Raw genomic sequence first — 13,160 nt, forward strand, 5'->3', positions numbered from 1 at the left:
TCAGCCAGCTGGTTCTGAGGCTCAGTTCACTAACCCAAACCAACCCCATAGAGCCTCAGGACAGCAGTCAGCCAGCTGGTTCTGAGGCTCAGTTCACTAACCCAAACCAACCCCATAGAGCCTCAGGACAGCAGTCAGCCAGCTGGTTCTGAGGCTCAGTTCACTAACCCAAACCAACCCCATAGAGCCTCAGGACAGCAGTCAGCCAGCTGGTTCTGAGGCTCAGTTCACTAACCCAAACCAACCCCATAGAGCCTCAGGACAGCAGTCAGCCAGCTGGTTCTGAGGCTCAGTTCATTAACCCAAACCAACCCCATAGAGCCCCAGGACAGCAGTCAGCCAGCTGGTTCTGAGGCTCAGTTCATTAACCCAAACCAACCCCATAGAGCCTCAGGACAGCAGTCAGCCAGCTGGTTCTGAGGCTCAGTTCACTAACCCAAACCAACCCCATAGAGCCTCAGGACAGCAGTCAGCCAGCTGGTTCTGAGGCTCAGTTCACTAACCCAAACCAACCCCATAGAGCCTCAGTACAGCAGTCAGCCAGCTGGTTCTGAGGCTCAGTTCACTAACCCAAACCAACCCCATAGAGCCTCAGGACAGCAGTCAGAAAATCTGGCCCAACCAAATCATCACAAAACAAAAAGAAAACTATATTAAGTATTAGAAAGAAACCACAAAAAAGTCTAAGTCAACTTCAATGCTATTTGTCTCTAAACAGACAGTACATGGTGGCAGACTATCTGACCACTGGGACTGATAGAAAACACTGACTAGGTACAGACTCAGTGAGCACAGTCTGGCTATAGAGACCGGTCATCACAGACCAACCAGAGAGCACAGTCTGGCTATAGAGACCGGTCATCACAGACCAACCAGAGAGCACAGTCTGGCTATAGAGACCGGTCATCACAGACCAACCTGAGAGCACAGTCTGGCTATAGAGACCGGTCATCACAGACCAACCTGAGAGGACAGTCTGGCTATAGAGACCGGTCATCACAGACCAACCAGAGAGCACAGTCTGGCTATAGAGACCGGTCATCACAGACCAACCAGAGAGCACAGTCTGGCTATAGAGACCGGTCATCACAGACCAACCAGAGAGCACAGTCTGGCTATAGAGACCGGTCATCACAGACCAACCTGAGAGGACAGTCTGGCTATAGAGACCGGTCATCACAGACCAACCAGAGAGCACAGTCTGGCTATAGAGACCGGTCATCACAGACAAACCAGAGAGCACAGTCTGGCTATAGAGACCGGTCATCACAGACCAACCAGAGAGCACAGTCTGGCTATAGAGACCGGTCATCACAGACCAACCAGAGAGCACAGTCTGGCTATAGAGACCGGTCATCACAGACCAACCAGAGAGCACAGTCTGGCTATAGAGACCGGTCATCACAGACCAACCAGAGAGCACAGTCTGGCTATAGAGACCGGTCGTCACAGACCAACCAGAGAGCACAGTCTGGCTATAGAGACCGGTCGTCACAGACCAACCAGAGAGCACAGTCTGGCTATAGAGACCGGTCATCACAGACCAACCAGAGAGCACAGTCTGGCTATAGAGACCGGTCATCACAGACCAACCAGAGAGCACAGTCTGGCTATAGAGACCGGTCATCACAGACCAACCAGAGAGCACAGTCTGGCTATAGAGACCGGTCATCACAGACCAACCTGAGAGGACAGTCTGGCTATAGAGACCGGTCATCACAGACCAACCAGAGAGCACAGTCTGGCTATAGAGACCGGTCATCACAGACCAACCAGAGAGCACAGTCTGGCTATAGAGACCGGTCATCACAGACCAACCAGAGAGCACAGTCTGGCTATAGAGACCGGTCATCACAGACCAACCAGAGAGCACAGTCTGGCTATAGAGACCGGTCATCACAGACCAACCAGAGAGCACAGTCTGGCTATAGAGACCGGTCATCACAGACCAACCAGAGAGCACAGTCTGGCTATAGAGACCGGTCATCACAGACCAACCAGAGAGCACAGTCTGGCTATAGAGACCGGTCATCACAGACCAACCAGAGAGCACAGTCTGGCTATAGAGACCGGTCATCACAGACCAACCAGAGAGGACAGTCTGGCTATAGAGACCGGTCATCACAGACCAACCAGAGAGCACAGTCTGGCTATAGAGACCGGTCATCACAGACCAACCAGAGAGCACAGTCTGGCTATAGAGACCGGTCATCACAGACCAACCAGAGAGCACAGTCTGGCTATAGAGACCGGTCATCACAGACCAACCAGAGAGCACAGTCTGGCTATAGAGACCGGTCATCACAGACCAACCAGAGAGCACAGTCTGGCTATAGAGACCGGTCGTCACAGACCAACCAGAGAGCACAGTCTGGCTATAGAGACCGGTCATCACAGACCAACCAGAGAGCACAGTCTGGCTATAGAGACCGGTCGTCACAGACCAACCAGAGAGCACAGTCTGGCTATAGAGACCGGTCATCACAGACCAACCAGAGAGCACAGTCTGGCTATAGAGACCGGTCATCACAGACCAACCTCAGAGGACAGTCTGGCTATAGAGACCGGTCGTCACAGACCAACCTGAGAGGACAGTCTTGCTATAGAGACCGGTCATCACAGACCAACCAGAGAGCACAGTCTGGCTATAGAGACCGGTCATCACAGACCAACCAGAGAGCACAGTCTGGCTATAGAGACCGGTCATCACAGACCAACCAGAGAGCACAGTCTGGCTATAGAGACCGGTCATCACAGACCAACCAGAGAGCACAGTCTGGCTATAGAGACCGGTCATCACAGACCAACCAGAGAGCACAGTCTGGCTATAGAGACCGGTCATCACAGACCAACCAGAGAGCACAGTCTGGCTATAGAGACCGGTCATCACAGACCAACCAGAGAGCACAGTCTGGCTATAGAGACCGGTCATCACAGACCAACCAGAGAGCACAGTCTGGCTATAGAGACCGGTCATCACAGACCAACCAGAGAGCACAGTCTGGCTATAGAGACCGGTCATCACAGACCAACCAGAGAGCACAGTCTGGCTATAGAGACCGGTCATCACAGACCAACCAGAGAGCACAGTCTGGCTATAGAGACCGGTCATCACAGACCAACCTGAGAGGACAGTCTGGCTATAGAGACCGGTCATCACAGACCAACCAGAGAGGACAGTCTGGCTATAGAGACCGGTCATCACAGACCAACCTGAGAGGACAGTCTGGCTATAGAGACCGGTCGTCACAGACCAACCTGAGAGGACAGTCTGGCTATAGAGACCGGTCATCACAGACCAACCAGAGAGCACAGTCTGGCTATAGAGACCGGTCATCACAGACCAACCAGAGAGCACAGTCTGGCTATAGAGACCGGTCATCACAGACCAACCAGAGAGCACAGTCTGGCTATAGAGACCGGTCATCACAGACCAACCAGAGAGCACAGTCTGGCTATAGAGACCGGTCATCACAGACCAACCAGAGAGCACAGTCTGGCTATAGAGACCGGTCATCACAGACCAACCAGAGAGGACAGTCTGGCTATAGAGACCGGTCATCACAGACCAACCAGAGAGCACAGTCTGGCTATAGAGACCGGTCATCACAGACCAACCAGAGAGCACAGTCTGGCTATAGAGACCGGTCATCACAGACCAACCAGAGAGCACAGTCTGGCTATAGAGACCGGTCATCACAGACCAACCTGAGAGGACAGTCTGGCTATAGAGACCGGTCATCACAGACCAACCAGAGAGCACAGTCTGGCTATAGAGACCGGTCATCACAGACCAACCAGAGAGCACAGTCTGGCTATAGAGACCGGTCATCACAGACCAACCAGAGAGCACAGTCTGGCTATAGAGACCGGTCATCACAGACCAACCTGAGAGGACAGTCTGGCTATAGAGACCGGTCATCACAGACCAACCAGAGAGCACAGTCTGGCTATAGAGACCGGTCATCACAGACCAACCAGAGAGCACAGTCTGGCTATAGAGACCGGTCATCACAGACCAACCAGAGAGGACAGTCTGGCTATAGAGACCGGTCATCACAGACCAACCAGAGAGCACAGTCTGGCTATAGAGACCGGTCGTCACAGACCAACCAGAGAGCACAGTCTGGCTATAGAGACCGGTCATCACAGACCAACCAGAGAGCACAGTCTGGCTATAGAGACCGGTCATCACAGACCAACCTGAGAGGACAGTCTGGCTATAGAGACCGGTCATCACAGACCAACCTGAGAGCACAGTCTGGCTATAGAGACCGGTCATCACAGACCAACCAGAGAGCACAGTCTGGCTATAGAGACCGGTCATCACAGACCAACCAGAGAGCACAGTCTGGCTATAGAGACCGGTCATCACAGACCAACCAGAGAGCACAGTCTGGCTATAGAGACCGGTCATCACAGACCAACCTGAGAGGACAGTCTGGCTATAGAGACCGGTCATCACAGACCAACCAGAGAGCACAGTCTGGCTATAGAGACCGGTCATCACAGACCAACCAGAGAGGACAGTCTGGCTATAGAGACCGGTCATCACAGACCAACCAGAGAGCACAGTCTGGCTATAGAGACCGGTCATCACAGACCAACCAGAGAGCACAGTCTGGCTATAGAGACCGGTCATCACAGACCAACCAGAGAGCACAGTCTGGCTATAGAGACCGGTCATCACAGACCAACCAGAGAGCACAGTCTGGCTATAGAGACCGGTCATCACAGACCAACCAGAGAGGACAGTCTGGCTATAGAGACCGGTCATCACAGACCAACCAGAGAGCACAGTCTGGCTATAGAGACCGGTCATCACAGACCAACCAGAGAGCACAGTCTGGCTATAGAGACCGGTCATCACAGACCAACCAGAGAGCACAGTCTGGCTATAGAGACCGGTCATCACAGACCAACCAGAGAGGACAGTCTGGCTATAGAGACCGGTCATCACAGACCAACCAGAGAGCACAGTCTGGCTATAGAGACCGGTCATCACAGACCAACCAGAGAGCACAGTCTGGCTATAGAGACCGGTCATCACAGACCAACCAGAGAGCACAGTCTGGCTATAGAGACCGGTCATCACAGACCAACCAGAGAGGACAGTCTGGCTATAGAGACCGGTCGTCACAGACCAACCAGAGAGCACAGTCTGGCTATAGAGACCGGTCGTCACAGACCAACCAGAGAGCACAGTCTGGCTATAGAGACCGGTCATCACAGACCAACCAGAGAGCACAGTCTGGCTATAGAGACCGGTCATCACAGACCAACCAGAGAGCACAGTCTGGTTATAGAGACCGGTCATCACAGACAAACCAGAGAGCACAGTCTGGCTATAGAGACCGGTCATCACAGACCAACCAGAGAGCACAGTCTGGCTATAGAGACCGGTCATCACAGACCAACCAGAGAGGACAGTCTGGCTATAGAGACCGGTCATCACAGACCAACCTGAGAGGACAGTCTGGCTATAGAGACCGGTCATCACAGACCAACCAGAGAGCACAGGCTGTTCTCACTCTGCTCCAGGGGAGAGGTAGAGACAGAGCTGCATTTTCTGTTACACTGTGACAAATACTCAGACCTAAGAGAAAATTTATTTCCCAAAATTATAATTCAATACAAAGAATTTGAAACTATAAAAGATGAAGCAGGACAGCCAGTGAAAAGTGCAATGTAATGCCAATAATATTTCATCCCATGTCATGTGTCTTCTCGGTCATGTTGACACTGATCTACTACCATTGCTTTAATGTATTGTTATTCTGATTAATATTGTTGTTGTTGTTAATGGTAATCACATTTTCTATATCTATACTTTGACAATGTAAGTCAACTAACTTGGCATATCAATAAAGTCAATTGAATTGAGAGAGAGAGAGAGAGAGAGAGAGAGAGAGAGAGAGAGAGAGAGAGAGAGAGCAAGAGAGACAGAGCAAGAGAGACAGAGCTAGAGAGAGAGAGAAAGAGAGAGAGAGAGAGAGAGAGAGAGAGAGAGAGAGACAGAGCAAAAGAGACAGAGCAAGAGAGACAGAGCAAGAGAGAGAGCGAGAGACAGAGCGAGAGACAGAGCGAGAGAGACAGAGCGAGACAGAGACAGAGAGAGAGGTAACGAGAGAGAAAGGGGTAGCGAGAGAAAGGTTGCGAGAGAGAGGTCGTGAGAGAGGGGTAGCGAGGTAGCAAGAGAGAGGGGGGTAGCGAGAGAGGGGGGGTAGCGAGAGAGGGGGGTAGCGAGAGAGGGGGTAGCGAGCGAGGGGGGGTAGCGAGCGAGGGGGATAGCGAGCGAGGGGGGATAGCGAGCAAGCGGGTAGACAGAGCGAGAGGCGGGCGGGTAGACAGAGCGAGAGGCGGGCGGGTAGACAGAGCGAGAGGCGGGCGGGTAGACAGAGCGAGAGGCGGGCGGGTAGACAGAGCGAGAGGCGGGCGGGTAGACAGAGCGAGAGGCGGGCGGGTAGACAGAGCGAGAGGCGGGCGGGTAGACAGAGCGAGAGGCGGGCGGGTAGACAGAGCCAGAGGCGGGCGGGTAGACAGAGCCAGAGGCGGGCGGGTAGACAGAGCGAGAGGCGGGTGGGTAGACAGAGCGAGAGGCGGGCGGGTAGACAGAGCGGGTAGACAGAGAGCGAGGCGGGTAGACAGAGAGCGAGGCGGGTAAACAGAGAGCGAGGCGGGTAGACAGAGAGCGAGGCGGGTAGACAGAGAGCGAGGCGGGTAGACAGAGAGCGAGGCGGGTAGACAGAGAGCGAGGCGGGTAGACAGAGAGCGAGGCGGGTAGACAGAGAGCGAGGCGGGTAGACAGAGAGCGAGGCGGGTAGACAGAGAGCGAGGCGGGTAGAGCGAGAGGCGGGTAGAGAGAGAGAGAGAGAGAGGCGGGTAGAGAGAGAGAGAGAGAGAGAGAGAGAGAGAGAGAGAGAGAGAGAGCGAGAGGTGGGTAGAGCGAGAGGCGGGTAGAGAGAGAGAGAGAGGCGGGTAGAGAGAGAGAGAGGCGGGTAGAGAGAGAGGCGGGTAGAGAGAGAGAGGGGTCGCAAGAAGTAAAGAGAAAGACAGAGCGCGACATAGAGAGAACGGTCGAGTGAGAGGTAGAGAAAGAAGTAGAGAGAGAGCATAGCCTTGCTATTGAGAAAGGCCGCCGTAGGCAGACATGGCTCTCAAGAGAAGACAGGCTATGTGCACACTGCCCACAAAATGAGGTGGAAACTGAGCTGCACTTCCTAACCTCCTGCCCAATGTATGACCATATTAGAGATACATATTTCCCTCAGATTACACAGACCCACAAAGAATTTGAAAACAAACCCGATTTTGATAAACTCTCATATCTATTAGGTGAAATACCAGTGTGCCATCACAGCAGCAGGATGTGTGACCTGTTGCCACAAGAAAAGGTCAACCAGTGAAGAACAAACACCATTGTAAATACAACCCATATTTATGTTTATTTATTTTCCCTTTTGTACTTTAACTATTTGCACATTGTTACAACACTGTATATATACATAATGACATTTGTAATGTCTTTATTCTTTTTAACTTCTATGAGTAATGTTTACTGTTAATTTGTATTGTTTATTTCACTTTTGTATATTATCTACTTCACTTGCTTAGGCAATGCTAAGAGCCTTGGCGTGACCCTGGACAACACCCTGTCGTTCTCCACCAACATCAAGGCGGTGACCCGATCCTGTAGGTTCATGCTCTACAACATTCGCAGAGTACGACCCTGCCTCACACAGGAAGCGGCGCAGGTCCTAATCCAGGCACTTGTCATCTCCCGTCTGGATTACTGCAACTCGCTGTTGGCTGGGCTCCCTGCCTGTGCCATTAAACCCCTACAACTCATCCAGAACGCCGCAGCCCGTCTGGTGTTCAACCTTCCCAAGTTCTCTCACGTCACCCCGCTCCTCCGCTCTCTCCACTGGCTTCCAGTCGAAGCTCGCATCCGCTACAAGACCATGGTGCTTGCTTACGGAGCTGTGAGGGGAACGGCACCTCCGTACCTTCAGGCTCTGATCAGGCCCTACACCCAAACAAGGGCACTCCGTTCATCCACCTCTGGCCTGCTCGCCTCCCTACCTCTGAGGAAGCACAGTTCCCGCTCAGCCCAGTCAAAACTGTTCGCTGCTCTGGCACCCCAATGGTGGAACAAGCTCCCTCACGACGCCAGGACAGCGGAGTCAATCACCACCTTCCGGAGACACCTGAAACCCCACCTCTTCAAGGAATACCTGGGATAGGATAAGGTAATCCTTCTAACCCCCCCCTTAAAAGATTTAGATGCACTATTGTAAAGTGGTTGTTCCACTGGATATTATAGGTGAATGCACCAATTTGTAAGTCGCTCTGGATAAGAGCGTCTGCTAAATGACTAAAATGTAAAATGTAAAATGATATGTTTCCCATGACAATAAAACCCTTGAATTGAGTGGAGAGAGAGGAGGTCACAGAGCTCTATCAAAAGACATGTTGTCTGGCACGGCAGGTGGCTGCAGTGTTCAGAGTAGATCTTTGATAACAACATGAGTGTCTGGGTTGTTCTATAAGACCCACTGACAAATTGTAACTTGGATTATGGATGAGTTCATAGTAAAATGTGTTGAGAAGACTCTCTCTCTATGCACAGTCACTTTAATACCTCTACCTACATATTACCTCAATTACCTCGACTAACCGGTGCCCCCGCACTGGTACCCCCTGTATATAGCGTCCACATTGACTCTGTACCGGTACACCCTGTATATAGCGTCCACATTGACTCTGTACCGGTACACCCTGTATATAGCCTCCACATTGACTCTGTACCGGTACACCCTGTATATAGCCTCCACATTGACTCTGTACCGGTACCCCCTGTATATAGCCTCCACATTGACTCTGTACCGGTACCCCCTGTATATAGTCTCCACATTGACTCTGTACCGGTACCCCCTGTATATAGCCTCCACATTGACTCTGTACCGTAACACCCTGTATATAGCCTCCACATTGACTCTGTACCGTAACACCCTGTATATAGCCTCCACATTGACTCTGTACCGTAACACCCTGTATATAGCCTCCACATTGACTCTGTACCGTAACACCCTGTATATAGCCTCCACATTGACTCTGTACCGTAACACCCTGTATATAGCCTCCACATTGACTCTGTACCGTAACACCCTGTATATAGCCTCCACACTGACTCTGTACCAGTACCCCCTGTATATAGCCTCCACATTGACTCTGTACTGGTACCCCCTGTATATAGCCTCCACATTGACTCTGTACTGGTACCCCCTGTATATAGCCTCCACATTGACTCTGTACCGGTACCCCCTGTATATAGCCTCCACATTGACTCTGTACTGGTACCCCCTGTATATAGCCTCCACATTGACTCTGTACTGGTACCCCCTGTATATAGCCTCCACATTGACTCTGTACCGGTACCCCCTGTATATAGCCTCCACATTGACTCTGTACCGGTACCCCCTGTATATAGCCTCCACATTGACTCTGCACTGGTACCCCCTGTATATAGCCTCCACATTGACTCTGTTCCGGTACCCCCTGTATATAGCCTCCACATTGACTCTGTACCGGTACCCCCTGTATATAGCCTCCACATTGACTCTGCACTGGTACCCCCTGTATATAGCCTCCACATTGACTCTGCACTGGTACCCCCTGTATATAGCCTCCACATTGACTCTGCACTGGTACCCCCTGTATATAGCCTCCACATTGACTCTGTACTGGTACCCCCTGTATATAGCCTCCACATTGACTCTGCACTGGTACCCCCTGTATATAGCCTCCACATTGACTCTGTACTGGTACCCCCTGTATATAGCCTCCACATTGACTCTGCACTGGTACCCCCTGTATATAGCCTCCACATTGACTCTGTACTGGTACCCCCTGTATATAGCCTCCACATTGACTCTGCACTGGTACCCCCTGTATATAGCCTCCACATTGACTCTGCACTGGTACCCCCTGTATATAGCCTCCACATTGACTCTGTACTGGTACCCCCTGTATATAGCCTCCACATTGACTCTGTACTGGTACCCCCTGTATATAGCCTCCACATTGACTCTGCACCGGTACCCCCTGTATATAGCCTCCACATTGACTCTGTACTGGTACCCCCTGTATATAGCCTCCACATTGACTCTGTACCGGTACCCCCTGTATATAGCCTCCACATTGACTCTGTACCGGTACCCCCCTGTATATAGCCTCCACATTTACTCTGTACCGTAACACCCTGTATATAGCCTCCACATTCACTTTGTACCGTAACACCCTGTATATAGCCTCCACATTGACTCTGTACTGGAACCCCCTGTATATAGCCTCCACATTGACTCTGTACCGGTACCCCCCTGTATATAGCCTCCACATTGACTCTGTACCGGTACCCCCTGTATATAGCCTCCACATTGACTCTGTACCGGTACCCCCCTGTATATAGCCTCCACATTGACTCTGTACCGGTACCCCCTGTATATAGCCTCCACATTGACTCTGTACCGGTACCGCCCTGTATATAGCCTCCACATTGACTCTGTACCGGTACACCCTGTATATAGCCTCCACATTGACTCTGTACCGGTACCGCCCTGTATATAGCCTCCACATTGACTCTGTACCGGTACCCCCCTGTATATAGCCTCCACATTGACTCTGTACCGGTACCGCCCTGTATATAGCCTCCACATTGACTCTGTACCGGTACCGCCCTGTATATAGCCTCCACATTGACTCTGTACCGGTACCCCCCTGTACATAGCCTCCATATTGATTCTGTACCGGTAACCCCCTGTATATAGCCTCCATATTGACTCTGCACTGGTACCCCCTGTATATAGCCTCCACATTGACTCTGTACCGGTACCCCCTGTATATAGTCTCCACATTGACTCTGTACCGGTACCCCCTGTATATAGCCTCCATATTGACTCTGCACTGGTACCCCCTGTATATAGCCTCCACATTGACTCTGTACCGGTACCCCCCTGTACATAGCCTCCATATTGACTCTGTACCGGTAACCCCCTGTATATAGCCTCCATATTGACTCTGCACTGGTACCCCCTGTATATAGCCTCCACATTGACTCTGTACCGGTACCGCCCTGTATATAGCCTCCACATTGACTCTGTACCGGTACCCCCCTGTATATAGCCTCCACATTGACTCTGTACCGGAACCCCCCTGTATATAGCCTCCACATTGACTCTGTACCGGTACCCCCTGTATATAGCCTCCACATTGACTCTGCACTGGTACCCCCTGTATATAGCCTCCACATTGACTCTGTACCGGTACCCCCTGTATATAGCCTCCACATTGACTCTGTACTGGTACCCCCTGTATATAGCCTCCACATTTACTCTGTACCGGTACCCCCCTGTATATAGCCTCCACATTGACTCTGTACCGGTACCCCCTGTATATAGCCTCCACATTGACTCTGTACCGGTACCCCCTGTATATAGCCTCCACATTGACTCTGTACCGGTACCCCCCTGTATATAGCCTCCACATTGACTCTGTACCGGTGCCCCCTGTATATAGCCTCCACATTGACTCTGCACCGGTACCCCCCTGTATATAGCCTCCACATTGACTCTGCACCGGTACCCCCCTGTATATAGCCTCCACATTGACTCTGCACTGGTACCCCCTGTATATAGCCTCCACATTGACTCTGTACCGGTACCCCCCTGTATATAGCTTCCACATTGATTCTGTACCGGTACCCCCCTGTATATAGCCTCCACATTGATTCTGTACCGGTACCCCCTGTATATAGTCTCCACATTGACTCTGTACCGGTACCCCCTGTATATAGCCTCCACATTGACTTTGTACCGTAACACCCTGTATATAGCCACCACATTGACTCTGTACCGGTACTCCCTGTATATAGCCTCCATATTGACTCTGCACTGGTACCCCCTGTATATAGCCTCCACATTGACTCTGTACCGGTACCCCCCTGTACATAGCCTCCATATTGACTCTGTACCGGTAACCCCCTGTATATAGCCTCCACATTGACTCTGTACCGGTACCCCTCTGTATATAGCCTCCACATTGACTCTGTACCGGTACCCCCTGTATATAGCCTCCACATTGACTCTGTACCGGTACCCCCCTGTATATAGCCTCCACATTGACTCTGTACCGGTACCCCCTGTATATAGCCTCCACATTGACTCTGTACCGGTACCCCCTGTATATAGCCTCCACATTGACTCTGTACCGGTACCCCCTGTATATAGCCTCCACATTGACTCTGTACCGGTACCCCCTGTATATAGCCTCCACATTGACTCTGTACCGGTACCCCTTGTATATAGCCTCCACATTGACTCTGTACCGGTACCCCCCTGTATATAGCCTCCACATTGACTCTGTACCGGTACCCCCTGTATATAGCCTCCACATTGACTCTGTACCGGTACCCCCTGTATATAGCCTCCACATTGACTCTGTACCGGTACCCCTTGTATATAGCCTCCACATTGACTCTGTACTGGTACCCCCTGTATATAGCCTCCACATTGACTCTGTACCGGTACCCCCTGTATATAGCCTCCACATTGACTCTGTACCGGTACCCCCTGTATATAGCCTCCACATTGACTCTGTACCGGTACCGCCCTGTATATAGCCTCCACATTGACTCTGTACCGGTACCCCCTGTATATAGCCTCCACATTGACTCTGTACCGGTACCGCCCTGTATATAGCGTCCACATTGACTCTGTACCGGTACCCCCTGTATATAGCCTCCACATTGACTCTGTACCGGTACACCCTGTATATAGCCTCCACATTGTTATTTTACTGCTGCTCTTTAATTACTTATTAATTTTATTTCTTATTCTTACTCGTATTTTTCTGAAAACTGCATTGATGGTTAAGGGCTTGTAAGTAATCATTTCACCGTAAGGTCTACCTACACCTGATGTATTCGGCGCATGTGACTAATAACATTTGATTTGATTACAGTGTGGCACACAAAGCCATGGAGATGCAGGACGATTGCTTATATCACTATGGTCATTGTTCATCTTACTCGTCAACACACGGTGAAGAAGCAATTACCTACCAACTCTTTTAGGACCCGTCTTGTCTTATAGACCTTTGATCAA

The 13,160-nt window shown here is 51.2% G+C and overlaps 1 protein-coding gene across 5 annotated transcripts in view; it reads right to left on the bottom strand.

Annotated features, from left to right (window-relative positions):
• LOC106584692 (zinc finger protein 609) overlaps positions 1-13,160 on the bottom strand; it is a 215,446-nt gene that overhangs the window by 19,762 nt on the left and 182,524 nt on the right. The gene's annotated exons all lie outside the window — the stretch shown is intronic.

This window comes from Salmo salar, chromosome ssa23, assembly GCF_905237065.1.
Source record: "Salmo salar chromosome ssa23, Ssal_v3.1, whole genome shotgun sequence".
In the NCBI taxonomy this organism is placed as follows: Eukaryota; Metazoa; Chordata; class Actinopteri; order Salmoniformes; family Salmonidae; genus Salmo; species Salmo salar.